Source organism: Heteronotia binoei, chromosome 12, assembly GCF_032191835.1.
Source record: "Heteronotia binoei isolate CCM8104 ecotype False Entrance Well chromosome 12, APGP_CSIRO_Hbin_v1, whole genome shotgun sequence".
In the NCBI taxonomy this organism is placed as follows: Eukaryota; Metazoa; Chordata; class Lepidosauria; order Squamata; family Gekkonidae; genus Heteronotia; species Heteronotia binoei.
This window is the reverse complement of record NC_083234.1, coordinates 2,608,211-2,633,969: the sequence shown is the minus strand read 5'-3', so window position 1 is coordinate 2,633,969 and position 25,759 is coordinate 2,608,211.

The window sequence follows — 25,759 nt, the reverse complement described above, 5'->3', positions numbered from 1 at the left end:
GTGCACAAGTTCAACGACTACCTCTACGGTAGGCGTTTCACCATCGCCACTGACCACAAGCCGCTCCTGGGCCTCCTGGCGGCAGACCGTCAGACCCCCCAAATCCTATCCCAGAGGGTCCTGAGGTGGAACCAGTTCCTGAACTCCTACACGTATGAACTGGTACACCGCCCGGGCAAAGCCATGGGACACGCCGATGCCCTCAGCCGCCTGCCGCTCCCCATAACAGAACCCGATCCCGCCCCCGCACACGGGGTAATGCTCATTGAATCTCTCCCTGAGCGCCCACTGCACGCGGCAGAGGTAGCCCGGGCGACAGGGAGGGACCGCATCCTGGCACGGGTCAGGGACTGGGTGGGGAGGGGGTGGCCGGCAGGCAAAGTGGAAGAAGTGTTCAGACCGTTCGCGTCCAGGAAGGACGAGCTATCGACACACAAGGGGTGCGTGCTTTGGGGCAGCCGGGTGGTGGTTCCCCCCCCCCTTGCGCAAACAGGTACTGGAAGACCTCCACGAGACCCACCCGGGCATCGTGAGGATGAAAGCCCTGGCCCGTAGTTATGTGTGGTGGCCGGGCATGGATGAGGAAATTGTACTGTATGTATGTAATGTACTGGGAGACGAGACGTGGTGAAGACTTCAGGCTTTATTCGCTAGTACATTACGGAACTGGGGAACACGCGGCCGGGTCCGCCAATATATACAAACACCCCGGAACAACCCCCCCGCTGGCCAGCCCAATCCTGGCCAGTTAAACTTCCCGCGCTTGACATTGATTGGCCGTGACTTTCCCCGCGCTGTGCCTGGTCGCCCGAGGACGCGCGGCGCGTGTGTAGAGTCCGATACTCTACACTCCTCCCCCCCTAGTTCAGACCACATAGTCCCGGAGGTATGCTGGTGCTCTCCGTTCCCGTGTCGATCTCCTCGGGGTCGCTCGTGGAGCTGGGTCTGGTTCTGGTGTGGGCGATGCTGCTCTTGGTTGTGGGACGCTGGGGTCTGCTTCTGGCTCCGGCTCTGATTCGGTGTCTCTGGGGGCATCATAAGTAGGTAGTTCCTGTATTGGCGGGGCCCCCTCCGGCGCTTCTGTTGCTAGCTGTTCCCTATTCCCTGCCTCCTCCATTTCCTCGGGTAGGGTGCGGCGGCGCAGCTGATCTATGTGCCGTCTTAGTACCTGGCCCCCCTCGGTGGTCACCTCGTATGACCTGGAACCTGTCACCCTAAGGACTCTCCCCGCGACCCAATCGGGGCCGCTTGCGAAGTTCTTCGCGTATACCGGGTCACCCGGAAAGAACCCCCGCACTGCCTCCCGGACCTCTGGGGACCCGCGGACCTCGGGGGCCCGGTCTGGGTGCAGCCTGTCTAGACGGGTTGTCAGTTTCCTCCCCATGAGCAGTTCCGCGGGGCTGGATCCCGTTATAGGGTTTGGGGTGATCCTGTTGTGGAACAGGAAGGCTGAGAGGCGGTGGTCCCAATCCCCATGTACTATTCTCCCCAGTGCTTCCTTGGTGGTCCGCACCATCCGCTCCGCCTGGCCGTTGGTTGCCGGATGGAATGGTGCGGACCTTATGTGTCATATGAGGTACCTCTCCGTGAACTCCCGGAATTCCCGGGAGGTGAAGGCCGTTCCGTTATCCGTCACCAGGGTGTCTGGGATCCCGTGCGTGCATAGGACCTTCCTGAGTGCTCGGACGGCTGCCGCCGTGGAGGTTGAGGCTACCGGAATCACCTCTAACCATTTTGTGTAGGCATCCACAAGTATAAAAAAGATCTGGCCCTGATACGGGCCGGCAAAATCTAAGTGGAGGCGGGACCATGGCCGCCTGTTAGACTCCCATCTGTGGACCGGGGCTGACGGGGGATCGGGCCGGGATTCTTGGCAGGGTTGGCACCTCCTCACCCACCCCTCAATTTCCTCATCCATGCCCGGCCACCACACATAACTACGGGCCAGGGCTTTCATCCTCACGATGCCCGGGTGGGTCTCGTGGAGGTCTTCCAGTACCTGTTTGCGCAAGGGGGGGGGGGAACCACCACCCGGCTGCCCCAAAGCACGCACCCCTTGTGTGTCGATAGCTCGTCCTTCCTGGACGCGAACGGTCTGAACACTTCTTCCACTTTGCCTGCCGGCCACCCCCTCCCCACCCAGTCCCTGACCCGTGCCAGGATGCGGTCCCTCCCTGTCGCCCGGGCTACCTCTGCCGCGTGCAGTGGGCGCTCAGGGAGAGATTCAATGAGCATTACCCCGTGTGCGGGGGCGGGATCGGGTTCTGTTATGGGGAGCGGCAGGCGGCTGAGGGCATCGGCGTGTCCCATGGCTTTGCCCGGGCGGTGTACCAGTTCATACGTGTAGGAGTTCAGGAACTGGTTCCACCTCAGGACCCTCTGGGATAGGATTTGGGGGGTCTGACGGTCTGCCGCCAGGAGGCCCAGGAGCAGCTTGTGGTCAGTGGCGATGGTGAAATGCCTACCGTAGAGGTAGTCGTTGAACTTGTGCACCCCCGCCACGATCGCCAGGGCCTCCTTATCGATTTGAGCGTAGTTCCGCTCCGCTGGGGATAGGGTCCGTGAATAGTATGCTACTGGCACTTCCCTCCCGTCCGGGAGTTGGTGCCCCAAGACCGCTCCCACCCCGTAGGGGGAGGCGTCGCAAGCCAGGATCAGTGGCAGGGTTTCATCATAGTGGTGCAAAACCGCGTTCGAGACCAATAGGTCCTTGACTGCCTGGAACGCCGCGGCTTGGCGCTTCCCCCAGACCCACGGGGCTTGTTTATCAAGCAAACGGTGTAACGGTTCCGCCACGGCGGCCTTGTGGGGCAGGAACGAGTGATAAAAATTCAGCAAACCCAAAAAACTTTGTAGCTCCGCTTTGCTTTTGGGAGCGGGGGCCTGCACAATGGCCCTAGTCTTGTCCTTAGTCGGGTGAATTCCAGCCGCGTCCACGGCGAATCCCAGGAACTCCACCCGCGGAACCCCCAACAGACATTTTTCCTTCTTCACTTTCAACCCCGCCGCTTGGAACCTCCGGAGGACCTCTCGCAGGCGGCCTTTGAACTCTTCTTCGTTCGGGGCGGCGATTAAAACATCATCGAAGAAGGGTTGCACTCCGGGAATTCCTTTAAGGAGAGAGTCCATTATGCTTTGGAAAATTCCCGGAGCCACGCTCACCCCGAACTGCAATCGTTTAACTCTAAACGCCCCCCTGTGGGTCACGATCGTCTGCGCCTCTGCTGTCTTAGCGTCGACTGGCAGTTGCTGGTATGCCTGTGCTAAGTCCAGCTTGCCAAAAACCCGTGCCCCTGCGAGTGTCGATAGTACATGGCTGACTACGGGGACTGGATACGGGTTATCCTGGAGCGCTTTGTTGATCGTGCACTTGTAGTCAGCGCAGATCCTTACGTCCCCGTTCGGTTTCACTGGCGTTACAATGGGGGTCTCCCAAGCCGCATAAGTTACAGGCTCCAAGACGCCCTGGGCCGTGAGGCGGTCCAGTTCTGCCTCAATTTTCGGCTTTAGGGCAAACGGGACGCGCCTCGCTTTGAGCCGTATGGGCCGGACCATGGGGTCAATCGGTAGGGTGATGGGCGGCCCCTTGTAGCTCCCCAGGGACCCATCGAAAACCTCGGGGAACTCCTGGCAGACCCCTTCGAAGTTGCTGGCCTGCACGTGCTCCACCCCTACCAGCTTGATCCCCAGTGGTTGGAACCAAGCTAACCCCAGAAGGGTGGTCAGTTGGCGCTTGACCACCAGTATGTCTAGGGGCCCCTTAAAGCTTCCCCTCTCCACATGCACCTGGGCCCACCCCACGACGTGAACCGGGTTTTTCTGGAAGTCCCTCAGTACGAAATCCGCTGGCCTCGTTTGGAGGCGGCGGCGGGGGCATAGTCTCGTAAGGGTCTCCTCTGAAATTATGGAGATCGAGGAACCCGAGTCTACTTCCATGACGCAGGGGGCGCCCTCGATCCGGACAGACATTTTGACCTTGTCCGGGGCTGCGAGGGGCAAGTTCAGTACCTGCAAGCTGGTGGATGCCGTCGTGTGGGTGTCCATGGAATCGTGATGCGCTGACGGTGGTCGACGGCTGCTCTTGGCCCGGCAAGCCCGGGCGATGTGGCCCATCTTCCCACAGCTTCTGCAGTCCAGGTTTCGGTACGGGCAGTCCCTCCTTTCGTGGGGGTCGCCGCAGCTGGCGCACTTGGAGCTGGGGTTGGTGGGGGCCCTCTCCGTCGCTCGTTGTCTCGCGGGGACCCGAGTTTCTGTCCTCTGTGGCCGTCGGAGCTGGAACGCTTCTTCCTCTGCTCGGTCCTCTGGTCCCATTTCTTCTTGGTGTACTGCCTCTCCCCGCGGCTGGCCATACGCCTTGGTGGCCCTCTCGAACGCCGTCGCCTCGTTGAAGGCTTGTTGTAGGGTGAGCTCCTCCTTTGCGAAGAGCTTCTGCTGCAGTCGCTCGTCTCGGAGGCCCCAGACGAAACGGTCCCTCAGGGCTTCGTCCCTCTTGTCGAAACTGCAGTTCCCGGCGATCTGCCGAAGGGCCGCCAGGTAGACCGCCGCTGTCTCCCCCGACTTCTGGTCCCTCTTGTGGAAGAGGAATCGGCGGGCGACGATGGACGGTTGGGGCGAAAAGTGGCCCGTGAGGAGTCTCACGACCTCCCCGTAGGTCCTCTCAGTCAGCTTCGCCGGAGCGGAGAGACCCCGTGCGATCTCGAAGGTTTCTTCTCCACAGACGCTCAGCAGGACGTCTCTCTTCCTGTCGTCATCTTCGATCAGGTTCGCACGCAGGTAGCATTCGACCCTTTCTGTGTAGGTCTCCCATCTCTCGGGGTGCTCCGGGTTGAACTCCGCAAGATGGCCCGTCGTTACACTTGGGTTCGCCATGGCGGCGGCGGGCTGTGCGATCCTGCGGTCTCCGCCTTCCTCGTCTCCGGCCAGGTCTGGTTCCCCTCGGGCGGCCGGACCTAGCTCGATCCCATCCTCGTCGCCAGTGTAATGTACTGGGAGACGAGACGTGGTGAAGACTTCAGGCTTTATTCGCTAGTACATTACGGAACTGGGGAACACGCGGCCGGGTCCGCCAATATATACAAACACCCCGGAACAACCCCCCCGCTGGCCAGCCCAATCCTGGCCAGTTAAACTTCCCGCGCTTGACATTGATTGGCCGTGACTTTCCCCGCGCTGTGCCTGGTCGCCCGAGGACGCGCGGCGCGTGTGTAGAGTCCGATACTCTACACTGGACTAGAGGGCAGATGTGACCCCGGGAGACCTCCAGCCCCTACCTGGAGGCTGGCAACTCTGCCTGTACTCCAAAAAGAACCAAACCCCCCACCACCCGTTTGTCAGTGTGGCGGGGGGGGGACACACAGCCCGTGGGGGTTGGTCCCTCCCCCCCCCCCAGTGCAGCCGGCCAGGAACCTGATGGGGGGGCTAAATCTGCACCAGCAGCAGCCTCTTTGCACCAGCAGGGGGCGACAGCCCGAGAAGCCGCAACTGGGAGCAGGAGATGCAGCAATTAGACGAAAGGGTTAAGATTTCCAAGGCATGTCATAAAGGGGGTGGGGAGGATCAACCTGCGCCTTGGAACATTGGAAAGGCCAGAGAGGGAGAAGAGGGCTCCTGAGCGAATGCAGAGTGTCTTTTCTTGCTGACCGTTTAGGCTTCGGGGACACCGCCTGCCCCTTCGAGGGCAGGAGCCCCAGTCGGACCCCAGCTCCCCCCCCCTTCTCTTTTTAGAAAGGAAGAGCTGGGCTGTGCCCCCCCCCACCCGCTGCAGCCCCCACAACCAGATGCAAACGAGGCAGATCCATCAAAGTGAAGGGCTCTCTTCGGGGGGGGGGGGCAGGCAGGCAGGCGCCATCCATCATCCCCTCTTCCCTCCAACCCGCAGCAGTCTGCAGCCGGGGAGAAGACGGCAGGGCTCAGCCCCCACCCCACCCCACCCCGAAACGGGCCGCTGGGGGTGAGGGAAGCGGTCTCTTCCCTTGGGGCAAGCGGCCTGTGCCTAAACCTGCCAGGCTGAGGCAGGGGAGAAGACGGACGGAGAGAGCCTGCCCTGAGCGCGCGCCACCCAAGCTCTGTAGGACTTCAGGGGAGAAAGGGCCCCTCCCAGGGAAGACCCCCGGGGCATGAGTGTCCCACCCACCCAGTCCCTCTGGAGGTGACCTGCAATACTCTTTTTTCCAGCGCACACCTGTCCCGGGAGGCTAAACTGCAACGTGAGCCGTTCTTTTTGGTGCAGGGGTTAAGTGCTCTAACTCTTATCTGGGAGAAGCGGTTTTGATTCCCCACTCCTCCACTTGCAGCTGCTGGAATGGCCTTGGGTCAGCCAGAGCTCTGGCAGAGGTTGTCCTTGAAAGGTCAGCTTCTGTCAAAGCTCTCTCAGCCCCACCCACCTCACAGGGTGTCTGTTGTGGGGGAGGAAAGAGATTGGAAGCTGCTCTATTTCAGAGACAAGGGCTGGGTATAAATCCACCGTCTTCTTTTCGCTGGGGCTGCGCCACCCGGAAGGGCTTTCCTCAGTGGCGGCCTAAATTCAGTTCCATCCTCGAAGCAACAAACTGCTTTAACTCTGAGGTCAAACGTCAGTGTTTGATATCCAACTAGGGGTAGGGAAGGTTGGCTCTCCAGATGTTTTTTGCCTACAACTCCCATCAGCCCAGCCATTGGCCATGAGCTAATCGCCCAGAGAAAAAAATGCTGGGGGGGGGGGGGGTAGACATAGAATGGGAAAGTGAGGTCATTAAGAACGGCCAGGGGCGGTCAACGGCAGGACTTGAACTCGGGTCTTGGCCGCTGGCCCCGTCTGCCTCCGTGCAAGGAATGCAGGGCCCAGCAGCCCCCCTGAAGGGTACCAGAGGCAAAGCACCCAGGTTCAAAGGCGATCCCGGCTCAGCCAGACATTCAAGCGCCCTGCAGGGGGCAATCGAATGAAACTTCAGGGAGAACCATTCGGAAGGCGCCTGCGAGTTCTTCCATCTTAATTAAGCAGGAGTCAAGTGGCACCTTTAAGACCAGCCAATTTTTATTGAGAACGTCAGCTTTCGTGTGCTCTTAAGCACACGTCATCAGACGAGGAATCCGGCACAGGGAGCAAAGCCAGGCAGAGCTGAGCAGAGCCATACAGAGCTGGTAGGCAGTGGCCCAGAATGCAACATGGTACAGATGTAAGAACCAATGCCAGTGAAGCAAAACTATCTGGTAGGCAGGGGTTTAGAATGTAAAATGGTACAAGGACAGAATAGTAAAATTAACAAATTGAGCAAACCTTTGATCTGAGTTGCATGAGCCTGCGAAAGCAACAAAACAGCAGTATGTCAACATGCGAGATCGTCTGTCAGTGACAATGGGAGATGGGTTCAATATATGTAATGGGATTAGCAACCAAAGTCCCTGTTTCTAAATAAAACTTGGTTGGTCTTAAAGGTGCCACTTGACTCCTGCTTTGCTCCACTGCTTCAGACCAACACGGCTGCCCGCTTGGGTCGAGCTTCCATCTTCATGAGACATCTTAGCTGCTCCTGGCAAGTCTGTGTCCCCGCCCAGCATCCCAAGGCCTCCCTCCAGCAGAGCGGGAGGGGGGGGAGCGGCAGCTCCCGGGAGGAGCGCCTTCCGCAGCGATTCCACCCACCCACCCCGGGGCCGTTTCTCAAATCCCTCCCCCCGCCCCGACACACAGCCTCCTCCTCCTCCGTCTCAGGGGCTCAGAAACATCCCATCCCACCATGGCACAAGCCTCATTCCACGGGCTGGAGCGCCAACATCAATTGGGAAGCCCCAGCCCCCACGCGAAGGAGAGCTCCGGGCCGTGGCCCGGGCACTTCTGGCGGCAGCGGGAGGCTGACTTGGCCTGAACCATGCCTGGGGGAGGGGCTAGGGCTGCCGGCTGGTATTAGGAAATACCTGGAGATTTGGGGGATGGATCTGGGCAGAGGGTACCAGGCCAAAGTAGCCATTTTCTCCAGCGGAACTATCTGTGCCAGCTGGAGAGCAGTTGTGAAAGCGGGAGATCTCCAGGCCTCACCTGGAGGCTCGCAACCGTAGGGCACCGGTCCAGATCAGAGCCCCACCCCCCTCCAGGCCTGCGCCGGGGTCCCAGCTGAACTGCCGGAGATGCTCTCTTGACGTGTGCAGGAAACCCTGGCTCATCTCCGGAGACCTTCGTCCCCAACCCCCTTGGAGAAGACATTTCTCTCTTTAAATCATTTCTCCAAGCCAAGCAAGCTGGCGGCTTGGAGAATGCACTCAAAGTTAAAGTTGCTCTCTTTCCACTTCTTCCCTCCCCCTCCCTCCCTGTCTGTCTTCTCTCAAACATTTGATGTTCATGTTTTGTGGCTCTCAAAACAGCTGATGTTTATTTATGTGGCTCTTACGTTAAGCAACATAACTGCCCTAGAGTCTTTATTGTTGTTCAGTCGCACAGTCGAGTCCCACTCTTTGCGACCCCCATGGGCCGAGTCACGCCAGGCCCTCCAGTCTTCCACCATCCTCCGAAGTCTGCTCAAATTCGTGTTTGTGACATCAGTAACGGTGTCCAGCCATCTCCTCTTTTGCCGCCCCTTCTTCTTCTGCCTTCTGTCTTTCCCGGCATCAGGATCTTCTCCAGGGAGCACTCCCTTCTCATCGGGTGGCCAAAGGATTGGAGCTAGAGGCTAGAAGCAGACAAAAGGGGTTTCATTTAAACTCTTTCCCCCGGAATATCCAAACGCGGGGGGGGGGCTGCTTAAAAAAAAAACCCACAGAACACGCCCAGTTTAACAACTGATGAAAAGAGATTCAAGTCCCGCCGCAGTCCCGTCGAGCCCAGCCGGGGTTTGGCGGCCGCGCCTTTCAAGAGCGCGCGCTGACTGGCGACAGACCACCGGGCTGGTGCGCCTGGACGGTGACTCTCGCTGCGTGGGATTCTCGGCAGGAACGTCGCCTTGACCGCCGCCAAGGGGCAGGGCAGGCAGGACGAAGCGCCACCGTCGCAAACGCGAGCCCCGCCTGCTGCAGCTGCCAAGACACCCCGCCGAGGCGCATCCCTGCTTCAGGCAGCTGATCCCCCTCTGCGAGGCCAAGAAGAGCGAAGGAAGGAAGCGCCCTCGCCCGGGCCGGCCCCTGGAGGGAGGGAGGGAGGGAACCGGTGGGCTCTGCCAGCCGCCGCCTGGGCGCAGGGGGGGTGGGGGAGGAGGCTTCTGCAAACACCATCATCACCTCCTGCCTTATTCCTGAGCCAGGCTGGCTGGCTCTTCATTAGGGCGGAATATAAACAGAACACCATTTGCTTCCCCCCCATTTCAGCTTGAGCTGAGCAAATTTAGACAGAGGTAGTCAAACAGGGAGCTTGTGGTTTGGCTAATTGCAGGCAGCCTGGGAAGCTTAGATGAAGCGAACCTGGGGAGGCGCTGGGTGACGGGGGGAGGAGGACAGAGATGGCAAGGTCCCCACTGGCACAACTGAACCACCTGGTTGCCCCAAATTATCTCGCTTCCCCTCCAGACTGCTGCCCTTGGTGCGTCCAAGCAGCTGGGTTTGAGTGGAATTGTGCCACATCTTGAAGCCTGGGTCACTCCTCTTTGGAAAAGGCGGTTTTAGAAAGGAATGGCTGATACATTCCAAGCAAGCATTTGAAATATTTCCTTGCCAAGTTCAGCCTCCCCCCACCCTCTCCAAGTTTTGCTAAAGCATCTTGTTCCAACACTTTCAGCACTGGGGAAGTTTTTGCAAAAAAAAGATTCAAATGAAAAAAAATAAAGTCAGAAATCTGATCGTGGATTTCGGTTCCAGATCTCTCTCTCCTCCTGGGAATTAAAAAGAAGAAATTATGCCGCCTCTTCACCCACACGGGGTTTGCAAGGCTGCCCACAGGAAGACATTCAGGGAATGAAAAGGCAGCTTGAAGTGTTCGTGGCCGCCGGGACTTTCTTCGCTTCTCTCTCTGTTATGTGCAGCTGATGCCGCAGCCCTCCACTCCTCTGCACTGGATGGCAGGAAAGGACGGTGTGATTTGACCCCGTTTGCAAAAGGTGATCAGGGAAGCGACAGTCCTTTCTCTCCCTTTGCTCATTCACACATATCAGGCCTCACTTAGATACTGCAGCCATCAGGCAAAGAAGAAAGGTGTAAATCGGACTCAGCTGCTGAATATTCAAGCCGAGGGAGAGGGGGCAGCAGACAGGAGGGTGCGAACCAGATTTGGGGCCCGCATCCTTGTCTACAGCTCCTCCCTCCCTTCTCCAAGGCCCCCTCTTTCCTGCACCTCAAAAGCATGCCTGTGGCAGAGCACTCACCCTCTGACCCAGGAAACAGCACACACCTTGGAGGCCCTGCCTTCTTCCCCCTGCTTGCTTAGAACCTCCTCATTAGCAAAGCCGCCAAAAAGGAGAGCGGCCATCTTGACTGGGCTCTGCCGGTGGAAGTCAAAGGATCAGGGCCCGGGAGGTGAGTTTGCTGGGATGCTTCCCCCCCCCCTTCGCCCGCAAGACCCTCCCTGCAGAGAGGAGACACCTCTGTGTTTGCTTACCTACTTATTTAAAACGTTCATTAGCTGCCTTTCTTCTTTGTGGAACTCAAGGAGGTCTACAATATGAATAAAAGGATTGTTAAAAGTAAAATAAAAACAATGATAAAAGTCCACTAACAAGTCTCAATTTAAACATTTCAGTTAGGCCTGCCAATAATAAAAGTACATTTGTCAAATGCAGTCCTAAATAAAACTGTCTTGGAAGAGGAGGAGACTGGATTTATATCCCACCCTTCACACAGAGTCTCAGAGCAGCCTCCAATCTCCTTTCCCTTCCCCTCCCCACAACAAGCAACCTGTGAGGTAGGTGGGGCTGAGAGAGCTCTGAGAGAACTGCTCTTGAGAAAGCAGCTCAGAGAGAACTGTGGCTGACCCAAGGTCACTCCAGCAGGTGCATGTGGAGGAGAAGGGGGGAAATCAAACCTGGTTCTCCCAGATTAGAGTCTGTGCACTTAACACTACATCAAGCACTGCTTGAAGACTGAAAGTGAAGGAGCCAGGTGCACCTCTCTAACTGTGGGGCTGCCACTGAAAAGACCCTGTCTCATGTGCCAGCCCACCAAGTGAGCCTCTTTGATTGCTGGAGCTACCAGGAGGGCCTCTTCCTGTGGCTTTAATTCCCAGGCAGGAACAGATAGAAGACAGTCCTTCAGATACCCCAGTCCCAAGTCATGTAGGACTTTAAAGGATAAAACCAGCACCTTGAATCAGGCTCAGGAAAGGATGGGTAGCCAATGCAATCGCTGTAGTATGGGGGAGTCACGTGATCCCGGTAACCAGCTTCCAAACACTCTTCAAGCATGGCCCCAAACTCAGCACATTGCAGTAGTTCAGTCTAGATGTAACTAAGCCATGGATTGCTGGAATCACCCAGAACCACCTTCTGAGCCTTCTCCCCCCCCCCCCAAAGACCCAAGCTACCGATGAGGGCACCCTGCAATCCCGGTGACAAGAGGTGTCTCAGTAGGATACTGTACTGTGATCAATAGTATCCAAGGCCACTGGGAGATCCAGTTGAATTAGCAGGGTCACATTCCCCCTGTCCAGTTTTCAATAGACATCATCCACCAAGGCAGCCCAAGCAGTCTCTGTTCTAAACTCCAGCCTGAAGCCAGATTGAAATGGGCCCAGGAAATCAGTTTCTTCCTAGAGCCCCTGAAGCTGAGAAGAAACTGCCCACCCCAGCCCATCTCAAAGGGAGACAGACACGCATAAGAGAGAGAGGAAGAAATTAGGTGGCGAAAGTAAATGGATGAGAAACTCTCTGATCTGCTAGCAAACCCATATCCTCTCATCCCAGCACAAAGGGGACAATTTTCCTGTAAAGACCTCCAGGTAACTATCAGGACTTTACAATACTGGGAATTATTGGGCCTGTTTTTTTCAAAGTCTCCAAAAGAAATATTTTTTTCTCCAACACTGGTTCCAGTCAGTCTTTATGAAATCTCCCTTTCAAAACCAGAACAGTTTGGTGTAGTGATTAAATGTCTGGGCTCTAATCTGGGGAAGCCAGGTTTGATTCCCCATTCCTTACATGCACCTGCTGATGTAACCTTGGGTCAGCCACAAATTCTCACAGAGCTGCTTCTCTCAAGAGCAGTTTCTGTCAGAACCCTCTCAGCTCCACCCACCTCACAGGGTATCCGATGCGGGGAGAGGAGGGGAAAGGAGACTGTAAACTGCTCTGAGACTCTGAGTGAAGGAAGGGGTATAAACCCAATCTCTTCTTGTTGTCTTCTTTTTAATCCAACACATGCTCAGCTGAATCAGACACCGGATTTCAGTGTATGTCAGAGTTTCCATGAGTTAGGTTGCACCCCGAAGAAGTGGGGACAATTATAATGAGGCATGTATTCAGCACATCCGTGTTCACCAGACCAGGCTGGAAGCAGGGTTTCATGGCCTCTGAGCACACAGAATGTCCATCGGCCCCCTTCAACAAACCTGCCTCCCCACCACCACCAAGTTGCAACTATGCGGGGAGAAGCAGAGTACAATTTCTGCACATTTCCTCAAGCCCCACAGGTGCTAGCAGGTTTAAAGGCAGCCAGGATGAATCACTGCAATCTTGCAGGGGCCTCTGAGCCAGTTAGAATCATGGAATCATAGAAGAGTTGGAAGGGACCTCCAGGGTCACCTAGTCCAACCCCCTGCACAATGCAGGAAACCCACAAACGCCTCCCCCTAAATTCACAGGATCTTCATCGCTGTCAGATGGCCATCTAGCCTCTGTTTAAAAACCTCCAAGGAAGGAGAGCCCACCACCTCCCAAGGAGGAAGCCTGTTCCACTGAGGAACCGCTCTAACGGTCAGGAAGCTCTTCCTAATGTTGAGCTGGAAACTCTTTTGATTTAATTTCAACCCACTGGTTCTGGTCCTACCTTCTGGGGCTACAGAAAACAATTCCACACCATACTCTAGATGACAGCCCTTCAAGTACTTGAAGATGGTGATCATATCACCTCTCAGCCACCTCCTCCCCAGCTCTTTCAACCTTTCCTCATATGACTTGGTCTCCAGACCCCTCACCATCTTCGTCGCCCTCCTCTGGACCTGTTCCAGCTTGTCTAGATCCTTCTTAAAATGTGGTGCCCAAAACTGAACACAAGACTCCAGGAGAGGCCTCCAGTTGGTAGGCTTGCCTCAGAATTACATCTCATCTGAAGACTGCAGAGATAAGAACATAAGAGAAGCCCTGTTGGATCAGGCCAATGGCCCATCCAGTCCAACACTCTGTGTCACAAAAAAAAATAGTTCCTCTAGAGACAATCGATGCTTTGGACAGTGAGCTCTATGGCATTGTACCTTGCTGAGATCCCAGGCCCTGTCCCAAATCTCCAGGCGTTTCCCAGCCTGGATCTGGCAACCCGACCGCCCCATCTCCTATCAGTGGGGGAGGGCTTGGCAGTCTTACTCTGAAGGAGGAGGCAATCAGAAACAGGGCTGGATCGGGTGGGGGCAGAGGGGGGTGCTTGCCCTGGGTGCCACCGGAGGAGGAGCGCCAAATTGGGTATGGAGTCCATTCTATTCTATGGGCCCATAAGGTAGAATGAGCCCATAAGGGGGCACCATTTTGTAATTTTCCCCCCCCCTCAAAAAACATGTACATCCTGTCCTGATCAGAAAACCATTCTCTTGTCTTATCTCTGGCTTCCTTAATGGCCTCCAGACCCTCCAAGTAGTGAAGCAGCCGGCCCCACCACCAGCAGCACCACCAACCAGCCCCACCCCCACCACCAGCAGCACCAACCACCCCCACCACCAGCAGCAGCAACAGCAGCACCAACCAGCCCCACCACCACCACCACCACCAGCAGAAGGAAAAAATGGAACTTACACACTTGATTTAAGATAGTTAAAGTCAACATTACAATACCCTATAATTTGGTGATATTTTATAATTTAGTGGCAAAGCTGAAGTTATAACATCTTATAATTAAGTGATAAAGATACAATTTGGAACTAATTCAAGTTTAGGGAGTTTTACACATTGCTGTATGAAGAACAGATACTTAAGACAATATATACACAAAGATTTTGAAAATGTTTTCAAACTATTGAACTATTGCATCAGATTACGGAATCTTCTGATCCTGATTCCACCTCTAACGCTCAGGGTGTGACTGGAGACAAACTACGACAGAGGCAGAAAAGCTGTTCGGTGATACATTATTAATTAATATGTAATACCATTAGGGTTTGTAGAATCTTTCGGGCTCAAGTGCTGTGTTCTACTGGAGAAAGTTTTCTTTCCAGACATTTCGTTCTCAGCTGCAGACAACATCCTCAGTGGCGTTGCAGCCGGAGCAGGCGCTCTGACCTTCTTGGCTGCTGTGCATTGAGTGGGGCCAGGGCTGCTGGAGTGTTCTACTGGAGAAAGTTTTCCTTCCAGACGTTTCGTTCTCAGCTGCGGAGAACATCCTCAGTGGCGTTGCAGCCAGAGCAGGCGCTCTGACCTTCTTGGCTGCTGTGCATTGAGTGAGGCCAGGGCTGCTGGAGAGCTGCTATTTCTAGGCTGGAGGGGGTGTGGTGAAAGGGCAATTGGTTTGTGGATGTGCCCATTGTTTGGTGGGGCTTCCTGGAAGGGTAGTGATAAGGAAAATGGCTGTTGAATGTGACCATTGTTCTGTGTTAATTGCTGGGAGGGTTGGAAGGGGTGTGAAGATAAGGAAGATGGTTGCTGACTGTGCTGATTGTTCTGTGGAATTTGCTGATTGTTCTGAGACTTTCTGCAATTTATAGTCTGTAGGGTGTTTTGCAGAGCTGGGTACCCAGATTGGTGGATGAAATGCCTTCTTCCTTTCTGTTAAAATTGTGCTGGTGTTTGTAAATCTCAATAGCTTCTCTGTTCAGGCGGGTATGATAATGTGAGACCGTAGAAAGGACTTCAGTTCTTGCAAAGTGGATGACGTGGTCTCCTTCTTGAAGTGCATGTTCAGCTGCAGCTGATTTTTCTGGCTGAAACAAGCGACAGTGTCTCTTGTGTTCGGTGAGACGGGTGTTGATACTGCATTGGGTAGTGCCAATGTAGACTGCACCACAGGAGCAGGGTATTTTGTAGACTCCAGGGGTTGAAAGTGGATCTCTCATATCTTTGGCCGAGCGCAGCATGTGGTGGATCTGTTGTGTGGGCTTAAAGACTGTGTCAACATTGTGGCGTTTGAGAATTTTGCCAATGCAGTCGGTGACAGATTTTATGTAGGGCAGGAAGGCTGTACCTACATTTGTGTGTGGCTCGGGATTTGGTGTGGATGGTCTCCTGGGATGGAGGGCTCTTCTAATTTCTTGTTGGGAGTATCCATTGGCCTGCAGTGACTGGTTGAGGTGGTGTAGTTCCTGCTGGAGTTGGCTTGGTTCACAGATGCGTGATGCACGGTGGATGAGTGTTTTTACAACTGTACGGTTTTGGCGAGGATGATGATTGGAATTCTTATTTAGATAGCGGTCGGTGTGTGTGGGTTTCCTGAATACAGTGTGGCTGAGTTTTCCGTCATCTTTCCTGGTAATGAGGACGTCAAGAAAGGCAAGTTGACCATTGTTTTCTTTCTCCACGGTGAACTGGATACGAGGATGGACTGAATTCAGATGAAGGAGAAAGTTATTCAAAGCAGCCTCTCCATGACTCCAGATGGCAAAAACATCATCCACATATTGGAGCCAGCAACGTGGTTTTAGGAGGGCAGATCTTAGTGCTGTATCTTAGAAGGTTTCCATGTAAAAGTTAGCGATGACAGGGCTAAGGGGGCTTCCCATGGCAACTCCATCGATCTGTTCATAAAAGTTATTGTTCCATTGGAAGTAGGTAGTGGTGAGCACATGGTGGAATAGGGCAGTGATGTTATCAGGAAAGATGTGTTGTAGTTGAACAAGGGTTTCTTTGACGGGGACCATGGTGAACAACGAGACGACATCGAAGCTTACTAAAAGATCGCTGGGTTGGGGTTTTAGGGGTTTGATTTTTTCCAAAAAATGTGATGAGTCCCTGATGTAAGAGGTAGTGTTGCCCACAAGGGGTTGAAGAAGGCTGGTCAAGTGTTTGGCTATGGCGTAGGTAGGTGAGCCGATGGCATTGACTATCGGTCGAAGAGGAACATTGGGTTTGTGGATCTTAGGGAGGCCATACAGTCTGGGGGGCAGAGCTTCAGACTTTCTGAGCAGGCGTTGATCCTCAATCGGTATTGAAGAGCCTTTGATGAACAGATTTGTTTTCCGAAGTATTCTTGTTGTGGGATCGCAGCGAAGTCTTCTGTATGTATCTGGCTTGAGAAGGTCCTGAATTTTATTATGGTAGTCTTCTGTATTGAGAATAACTGTGGCGTTCCCCTTATCCGCTGCAAGAACCAGTATGTCCTTGTCAGTGTTGAGGGTTTTCAGAGCTGATCTTTCTGCATGGGTGAGGTTGCTTTTTGGAGGTTTAGCGTGTTGTAAGATTCTTGATGATTCTCTTCTTATTTCTTCTGTAATGTGTCGTGGGAGGCTGCGAATACTGGCTTCAATGTTTGTGATAATGTCTTCTGTAGGAATTCTGGAAGGGGTGATGGTGAAGTTCCCTCCTTTGGAGAGCACAGAGATTTCAGCTGTTGTCAGTTGTCGTTTGGACAGGTTGATGACTGTGCGTTGTATGTCCAGTGTAGGAGAGGGTTGCTTGGTTCTGGAGATATTGTTATACTTTTGTTTTTGTCGCTCAGTAGCCAGAACCATGGTGGATATATGAGAAGTGTGAGTGATGCGATCAACAAGGTCCCAGTCATTCCACAACGAGCAGATTCCACAGAACAATCAGCACAGTCAACAACCATCTTCCTTATCTTCACACCCCTTCCAACCCTCCCAGCAATTAACACAGAACAATGGTTACATTCAACAGCCATTTTCCTTATCACTACCCTTCCAGGAAGCCCCACCCAACAATGGGCACATCCACAAACCAATTGCCCTTTCACCACACCCCCTCCAGCCTACAAATAGCAGCTCTCCAGCAGCCCTGGCCCCACTCAATGCAAAGCAGCCAAGAAGGTCAGAGCGCCTGCTCCGGCTGCAACGCCACTGAGGATGTTCTCCACAGCTGAGAACGAAACGTCTGGAAGGAAAACTTTCTCCAGTAGAACACGGCACTTGAGCCCGAAAGATTCTACAAACCCTAATTATGTTATCAGCCGTGAAAACCTGAAATCTTTGATAATATGTAATACAGTTAATGATTTTTGCTGCTAGTTTCCCAGGGTTAAATTATTATTAGAATCCTTTAGAATAATACCTTATTTTTCAAAGAGTTCTTCATATTGTAGATCCCTATGTTTTTAACTTTTCTTTTTTCAAAAACTACTTTAAGTGAATTGCATTGATGATATGTTTTATTAATGTTTTTAATTTATGAGTGTATTTCCTTGATGATAATAGAGCCCCTGATGAAGCCACAGGCAAAACACGTCGGGATCAGGAAATAATGATAATAATAAGAAAGGATTTACTCAACACCTTGGATTGTTTCTTCTGCTGCTGCTCCAGCCCTTCAGCCATTGGGCAAGGTCAGATCTGCCTAACAACTCCCAGCAGCAGTAGGCGTGAAGGCCCTGACAGGTGCCCCGCCATGCCCACCCCACTGCCAGCCAGCAGGGACATCCTGGGGTCCCGGGCAAAGCTCTGCACGCTCAGAAATCCAGCAGCTCTTGTGCTGGACTGAGAACTGGGTGGAGAAGCCTCCTCCCTCACCAGTGGGAAGCGGGGTGTCTAACTTCTTTGCAATAGGGACCAAGTCTGGGGGCGCAACACCTTCTAGCTAAAGCGTGTCAAACATGTGGCCCATGGACTGGATCAGGCCCCGAAGGGCTCCCATCAGGCCCACGAGCAACTCACTGTTGCATGATTCCTTCTCCCTCTCTTGCTTCCTTCTGCATCACAGCTTGCTTTGCCAGGCTTGCTGAATTAAGCAACAGAACTTATGAGGGCCAGAACAGATCTGGCCCTCATAACAAATGAGTTTGACAACCATGCCCTAGCTCCCCGTTTTTCTCGGCCGGTCTTGAAAGAGCCTCAGTTGCTGGGTGTGTCCCCCTCCTCTGACTACTTGTAGGCTGGGGAGTGGCCTGGGCCTTCCCCCTCGGCCCTTTCTGGAGCCACCTTTGGAAGGGCTCCCTGGGGGAGGGACATCTGCCACCTTGCCTTCTACCTCCATAATTCAGGGTTGCCAACCTCCAGGTGGGGCCTGGCTATCTCTCAGAATTACTATTGATCTCCAAATTACAGAGATCAGTTCCCCCAGGGAAAATGGCTGCTTGGAAAGGCGGACTCTTGGCATCATTTCTCTGCTGAGTTCCCTCCCATCCCCAAACTTCACCCTCCCCAAGTACCACCGTCAAATATCCAAGCACTTCCTAACCCAGTGCTGAACACCCTGGCATACAAAGAGCCCTTTCCACTGCATTGACAGGCGGAATTCTCCCAGGCAAGCACTGGGGCCAAGGATGCACTCAGAAATTGCTACTCTGGGCATGTGCAGAGAGACCCTCTCCGGCAGAGCTGAGTCAGCACAGACTGGAGCTGGTGGGGAGAAGCGACAAGATGGCCAAGAATGGCTGCTCAGAGGCCTTGACCTCTCACCCTCCCTGATGACTGGAGCGAAGGCTGAGTTAATTTAGAGATGCAAGAGATGGGGGGGGGGGTCTCCCTTGGTGGGAGGGCTTACAGTGCAGGGAGTTGACCAGAGAGCCTGCCCTTCCTTCCCTGGGCACGATGAAAGGAGACCCAATGTGGTGTAATGCCCAGAGTGGCAGACTTCCACAAAAGCTTGCTGGGTGGCCTTCAGCAAGTTACCCTCTCTCAACCTAACCTGCTACCTCACAGGGTTAGGGTTGTGAGGATAAAATGGAGGAGTCGGTGATTCTTCTGGAAGGATGGAAGCTCCTTTGGGTCACCACAGGGAAGAAAGGTGGAATAGAAATGAAGCAAAGCAATAATAAGGTTGTTAAACAAAAAACTCTTAGCGTTGGCAGGTCATGGAAATAAATTTGGCTGGCACGCTTATATGTATTATGGGGGGGAAAAGATAGACGGCTTTTTCTCTCACCATTATATAAGAAACAGCTTGCTAAATACATGGATGAAATATAAGAAATATGGAGATGAGAGAAAACCGTTATGGATAGTGCCAGCCGAAGTGATAAAAATAACAGCTGAGACGGGTGAAGAGAAGTGGTTGTCATATAATCAACTATTAAAAATACAAAGTGGCAAAATAGAATTGAATACTGCTGAAGAGCTGAATAATAAATATGATTGGTTTCAAATGCAACAAATAAAGATCTTGGTGGAGAATGACATTAAAACTGAAGGAATAAGAAAAGAGCAAACAGAAATGGAAAAAGTTCTGCTTGGAGACATCGAAAAATTAATTACAAAATTATATAAATTACTTTTAAAATGGTCTACGGAAGATGAAGTAGTGAAATCTCAAATGATTAAGTGAGCAATTAATGCAAATAAAGAAATACAGATGGAAACAGGAATATTTGTGGAAGAACTCTATGAAGCTTTCGACGTGTCATAGTATTAAAGAGAACTGTTTTAAAATGATGTATAGATGGTATATGACTCCTAAGAAATTGGCAAAGAGGAATAATAAGATGCCAGACAGATGTTGGAAATGTAAAAAACATGAAGGTTCTTTCTACCATATGTGGTGGACTTGTGAAAGAGCAAAAAAGTATTGGCAGATGATTCAACCAGAAATTTCTAGGATCTTGGGATATGAATTTAAGAAAGTTGCAGAGACTTTTCTGTTGGGATTACAAATGGAAAAATTTCCAAAAGAAGATAGAACTATAATTTGGTACTTGCTTTCAGCTGCTAGGACATTATATGCGCAGTTGTGGAAGCAAGAAAAAATGCCAGAGAAATGGGATTGGATTGTAAAAGTTATGACATGGAGTGAAATGGACAAATTAACAAGAATTTTAAGAGACTATGATTTAGAAGTTTTTAAGATGGAGTGGAAAAAGTTCAGAAGATATGTAGAAAAAGAGTGGAAAATAAAAGGACATTGGACAATTCTTGATAATGATTAAGTCTTAGAAAAAAGAAGAATATTATTTTTTGTTTTTATTAGTTAAGGGTACCTTTAAACATTAGTACTTTAAGTAAATAACACCGGCGGGGGTCAAGTAACGGGGGGAGGGGTGGGTAGAAAGTAATATATGGGATAGATAAAAGAAGTTATTAATGATGCAAGAAATATAATTTGTTACCATATGTTACAAAATAAAATTGTTTTAACCACCAGGACTTACTGGGGGGGGGGGGGGAGAAATGAAGCAAAGCAATAAAAGGCATGAGTCAGAAACCAGACTGGCCACCAGGAGTTACTCTTGCCCCAGTCATCCCAACTCCCCTGCACAAACCAGCCTGTGAGGGAATGCAAACCCCTCTCTGCCCCAGCAAACTGGAATGTCTCCCTGGTGTCAAAGTGTTGTAGGAGTTTGCTGACCAGCGGGGTCAAACTGCGCAAACATGGCTGGGAAGTCTCTTTAATACCACCTTCTGCTTCAGCATGGAGCTAAGTGGCTGTTGTGTATAGTGGGGAATTCCCTTCCTTCCCACCCCCCCACCCCCCAGGATCCCTCCCTAAAAAGAACTTACTTACTCCCTCCCTCCTTCCTTTCCTCTCCTCCTTCCTCCCTCCCCCTCCCTCCCTCCCTTCCTTCCTTCCTTCCTCCCTCCCTTCCTTTTCATCCTTCCCTCCCTCCCTCCCTTCCTCCTTCCTCCCTTCCTTCCTTCCTTCCTTCCTTCCTTCCTTCCTTCCTTCCTTCCCTCCTTCCTTCCTTTCTTCCTTTCCCTCCCTCCCTCCTTCCTTCCTCCCTTCCTTCCTTCCTTCCCTCCTTCCTTTCTTCCTTTCTTCCCTCCCTCCCTTCCTTCCTTCCTTCCTTCCTCCCTCCCTTCCTTTTCACCTCCCTCCCTCCCTCCCTCCCTACCTTCCTTCCTTCACTCCTTCCTTTCCTTCTTTCCTTCCTTCCTTCCTTCCCTCCTTCCTTCCTCCCTCCCTCCCTTCCTTCCTCTTCCTTCCTTCCTTCCTTCCTTTCTTCCTTTCCTCCCTCCCTCCCTCCCTTCCTTCCTTCCTTCACTCCTTCCTTTCCTTCCTTCCCTCCTTCCCTCCTTCCTTCCTTCCTCCCTCCCTCCCTTCCTTTCCTTCCTTCCTTCCTTCCTTTCTTTCTTTCCTTCCTTCCTTCCCTCCTTCCTTCCTTTCTTCCTTTCCTCCCTCCCTCCCTTCCTTCCTTCCTTCCTTCCCTCCCTCCCTCCTTCCTTCTGTTCTTTCCTTCCTTCCTTCCCTCCTTCCTTTCCTTCCTTCTGTTCCTTCCTTCCTTCCTTCCTCCCTCCCTCCCTTCCTTCCTTCCTTCCTTCCTTCCTTCCTTCCTTCCTTCCTTCCTCCCTCCCTCCCTTCCTTCCCTCCCTCCCTCCTTCCTTCTGTTCTTTCCTTCCTTCCTTCCCTCCTTCCTTTCCTTCCTTCTGTTCCTTCCTTCCTTCCTTCCTTCCTTCCTTCCTTCCTTCCTTCCTTCCTTCCTTCCTTCCTCATGGAGAGCCCTTCCTCCTCAACCCATTCCGCAGGCCATGGCTTATCACCTCCCAAAGGGGGAGGGGGAGAGACAATTTGTTCACAAATTCTGCAAAAGAAAAGAAAAAAGAAATCAAAACAAACCCCGGTGAAGATGAGTAATGGGCTGGGGATGAGCAGCTCCAGATAAAACTGAATAATAAGGCGTCAGAAACGACACGTCGTGGATTTCTATTCCCCAGCGGAGTCTCCCTGGTGCTAATCCATCACTGTAGAAGATGCAAGATTACAGCTTTCAAGGGAAAAAACTCCAGGAGATAAATGGGAGTAAATGAGGGTTTATTATATTCCTTGGGATGATATAATTTTGGGCCTCCCCTTATTGAATCGCTTACAGTCTCTGTGGCAAGCCAGCCCTGTGGGGTCAGCCTCCTCTCCACGAACCCCCCCCCTCCCTCCCTCCGCAGCAGAGAAGCCAGCGGCTCTTCTCCAGGAGCAAGGATGGGCTCAGGTGTGGCACCTGCCTTTGATCCCGGAGTCACCTTGAGCATCCTGTTGAGAGGAGGCTGCCTGCCACTGCCAGGTGGTCTCAGCCCATCAGGATGGAGGCTCACAGGCTGGGTTGGAGGAACCGAACTTCCAAGGACTCTACAGACCGAGGCCCAGCCCCAGTGGTCCAGTGGACCCTTCAAGCAGCATGGCCCAAGGGGTTGCACTCTCTCCAGAATGCCCCTCTGTATCTTGCTAGTCACCAGCTGGGAGTGGGCTAGATGGGCCAGATCCATCAGGGTACCTGCGGAAATGATAGTTTTGGCCACAGCCATGTTGGTCCACTGCAGAAGAGCTCGATTCAGAGACTAACCAGATTTCTCAGGGCATGAACTTTTTGAGGTTAACTAACGAGGGGAGCTTTGACTCTCACAATCATACAGTCCAAAAATCTTCTTGGTCTCTAAAGGTGCTCCTGGATTGAAACTTGTGGGAATTATATTCCTAATAGGAAAAACATGCTCAGCTTCCTAGCTGCTATCTGGACTTCATGAGACAGACTGAGAGAGCTCAAAATATGGTTCTCTTCCCTTAAAGCAAGGGGAAGGCAGTGAGAGGGCTTCTGGCATCCTGGCCTCACTGATGGCCCTCCTGATGGCACCTGGTTATTTTTGGCCACTGTGTGACACAGAGTGTTGGACTGGGTGGGCCATTGGCCTGATCCAACATGGCTTCTCTTATGTGACACAGAGTGTTGGACTGGGTGGGCCATTGGCCTGATCCAGCAGGGCTTCTCTTATGTTCTTATGTGACACAGAGCGTTGGACTGGATGGGCCATTGGCCGGATCCAACATGGCTTCTCTTATGTGACACAGAGTGTTGGACTGGATGGGCCATTGGCTGGATCCAACATGGCTTCTCTTATGTTCTTATGTGACACAGAGTGTTGGACTGAATGGACCATTGGCCTGATCCAACATGGCTTCTCTTATGTTCTTATGTGACACAGAGTGTTGGATTGGAGGGGCCATTGGCCTGATCCAACATGGCTTCTCTTATGTTCTTATGTGTGACACAGAGTGTTGGACTGGGTGGGCCATTGGCCTGATCCAGCAGGGCTTCTCTTATGTTCTTATGTGACACAGAGCGTTGGACTGGATGGGCCATTGGCCGGATCCAACATGGCTTCTCTTATGTTCTTATGTGACACAGACTGTCGGACTGGATGGGCCATCGGCCTGATCCAACATGGCTTCTCTTATGTTCTTATGTGACACAGACTGTCGGACTGGATGGGCCATCGGCCTGATCCAACATGGCTTCTCTTATGTTCTTATGTGACACAGAGTGTTGGACTGGATGGGCCATCGGCCTGATCCAACATGGCTTCTCTTATGTTCTTATGTGACACAGAGTGTTGGACTGGATGGGCCACTGGCCTGATCCAACATGACTTCTCTTATGTTCTTAAATGCCCAAGTGGCCACAACAACAGCAACAACAAAAGACCACCAGAACAAAACCAACCAGAAGACCCGCAAATCCCTTGCAGCTGATGGACTGGAGAAGAGCAGTGGAGGCAGTTGTCAGGGAAGGAGGAAGCCCTCTAGGATTCCCCACCTCCAGGACGCCTCCAGGTATGGGGTCACACATCTGAGGAAGTGAGGTGTGGCTTGTGAAATGACAGATATGAGTTCCTTTGGGCTCCTGTGTAATTTTGATCTAGCACAGGACACCAGGGTCTCCTTTGGTCCTGCCCAAGGTGCTAACTTTGGAGCACGAAGCCAGAATTTGTTTTCAGAGTCAGAGGCTGGCCCTAGAATACATGAAGTGGCACATTAACTAATATGCATCACTTATGTTGAGATTTGAATATCATATGCGCAGCATCTGCTAAGGAATCACATTTGCTGGCTCAGTGGAAGAGCTTTTCTCCTCTGCAGCCACAAGTGGGGCTGACCCCAACCGACTGCCCCTTTGCACCCCTCCAGCCCCCTCCCAAGGGTCAAGGCAGGCAGGTCTCTAGCATCCCCCAGGAAGGTCACAATTCTGCCCAGGCGAGAGAACAGTTGTGCCGCAGGCGACATACCAGAAGGGGTCTCCAGCTTTGAATCCCACCTCAGCCTTAAAGCTCATTGGGTGACTTTGGGCCATTCAGCCTAGCCTTCCTCACAGGGTTAATGTGTGGATGAAACGGAGGAGGGGGGAAGCATGTGCAACCCCCACCCACTTGTAGGCAGGCCCTCATTTGCATATTAGGCCACCCCCCCAATGTCACTCTTGTTTCACACAGGGCTTTTGGTAGAAAAAAATTCAGTAGGAACTAATTTGCATATTAGGCCACACCCTCTGATGCCCGTGGACACCACACTGGGGATGCCCACTTTAGGTCCTTTCATCCTCTATCAGCTGCAGTGTCTTCCTCACACGGATAAGAGTGGAACTAGAAAGGGCCCAGCCACCCCTCAGGGCAGAATCCTGCTTTCCACAGGCTCAGCATCTTTGTTTCCAGCAGAGGGGTAGCCTCACCAAGAGGAAATGTGACAGTGTAGGGTTGCCAACTCCATCCTGGAAAATTCCTGGAGATCTGAAGGCACGGTCTGTGGCTGGGGGTGGGCTTTGGAGGGATTTCCACCTAGAATACAGGGTGGGCCATGTGCTTTGCCCTCTGAAGCGGCCATTTTCTCCAGAGAAACTAATCTCTATAGTCTGGAGGTCAGTTGTGATTTCAGAAGGTCTCCTTGCCCCACCTAGAGGTTGCCAGCCACAGTTCAGTGCCTGCTGTGGGCTTCTGAATGTGGGAGAAGATGAAGAGGCGTTCCATGCCGAGCATCATCCAGGGGTCCTGGGGGCTGTGCGCATGCAGGTATGCAGGTGTGAATCCTGAAGGTGAGGAGGTAATTCCTACATGGCCTTGCTATTTTTAAAATGGCACCAGTGCAACTATGTAATTCATTTCAAATTTTGGCATCCCAACAGCCAACCTCTGGGTTCTCAAGATGGCACACAATCCTATGATAAGTTTCAACAGGGTTTTTTTTTTAATCAGGAACTCCTTTGCATATTAGGCCACACCCTCTTGATGTAGCCAATCCTCCTGGAGCTTACAGGGCTCTTAGTACAGGGCATACTGCAAGATCCAGGAGGATTGGTTATATTGGGGGAGGGGGGGTGGCCTAAGATGTAAAAGAGTTCCTGCTACAGAAAAAGCCCTGAGTTCCAGAGGGTACCTGCATTGGTCTGCAATAGAACCATGAGATTCAAGTCCAGGAGTGCCTTAGAAACCAATGAGATTTTGGAGGTAAAAGCCTTTCCAAGCATCAGTGGACTCCAATCCAGCAATCCTTGGATAAGATGGCATCAAGAATACTGGCCAAGAAAAACAGCAAGAGCTCCAGCCAGGAAGGAGCAGCAGCCAGGCAGCCCCCCCAGCCAGCCAAGGACAGGGAGAACAAGGTATATTCCCCCCCAGGCCTCTAGAGCTCCGCTGGAGGGGGAAGGAAGATGCTGGGGCTGGAACCTGGCTGGATAGAAGGGCATGAAAGCATCAAAATCTTGCTGCACAGATTTGGTTTATCATGTAGCCAGGAGTAAGGCATATTGCCCAACCTGAGAACCATCAAAATGGCAAAATGCAGAAAAGATATTGGATTTATATCCCGCCCTCCACTCCGAAGAGTCTCAGAGCGGCTCACAATCTCCTTTCCCTTCCTCCCCCACAACAGAGACCCTG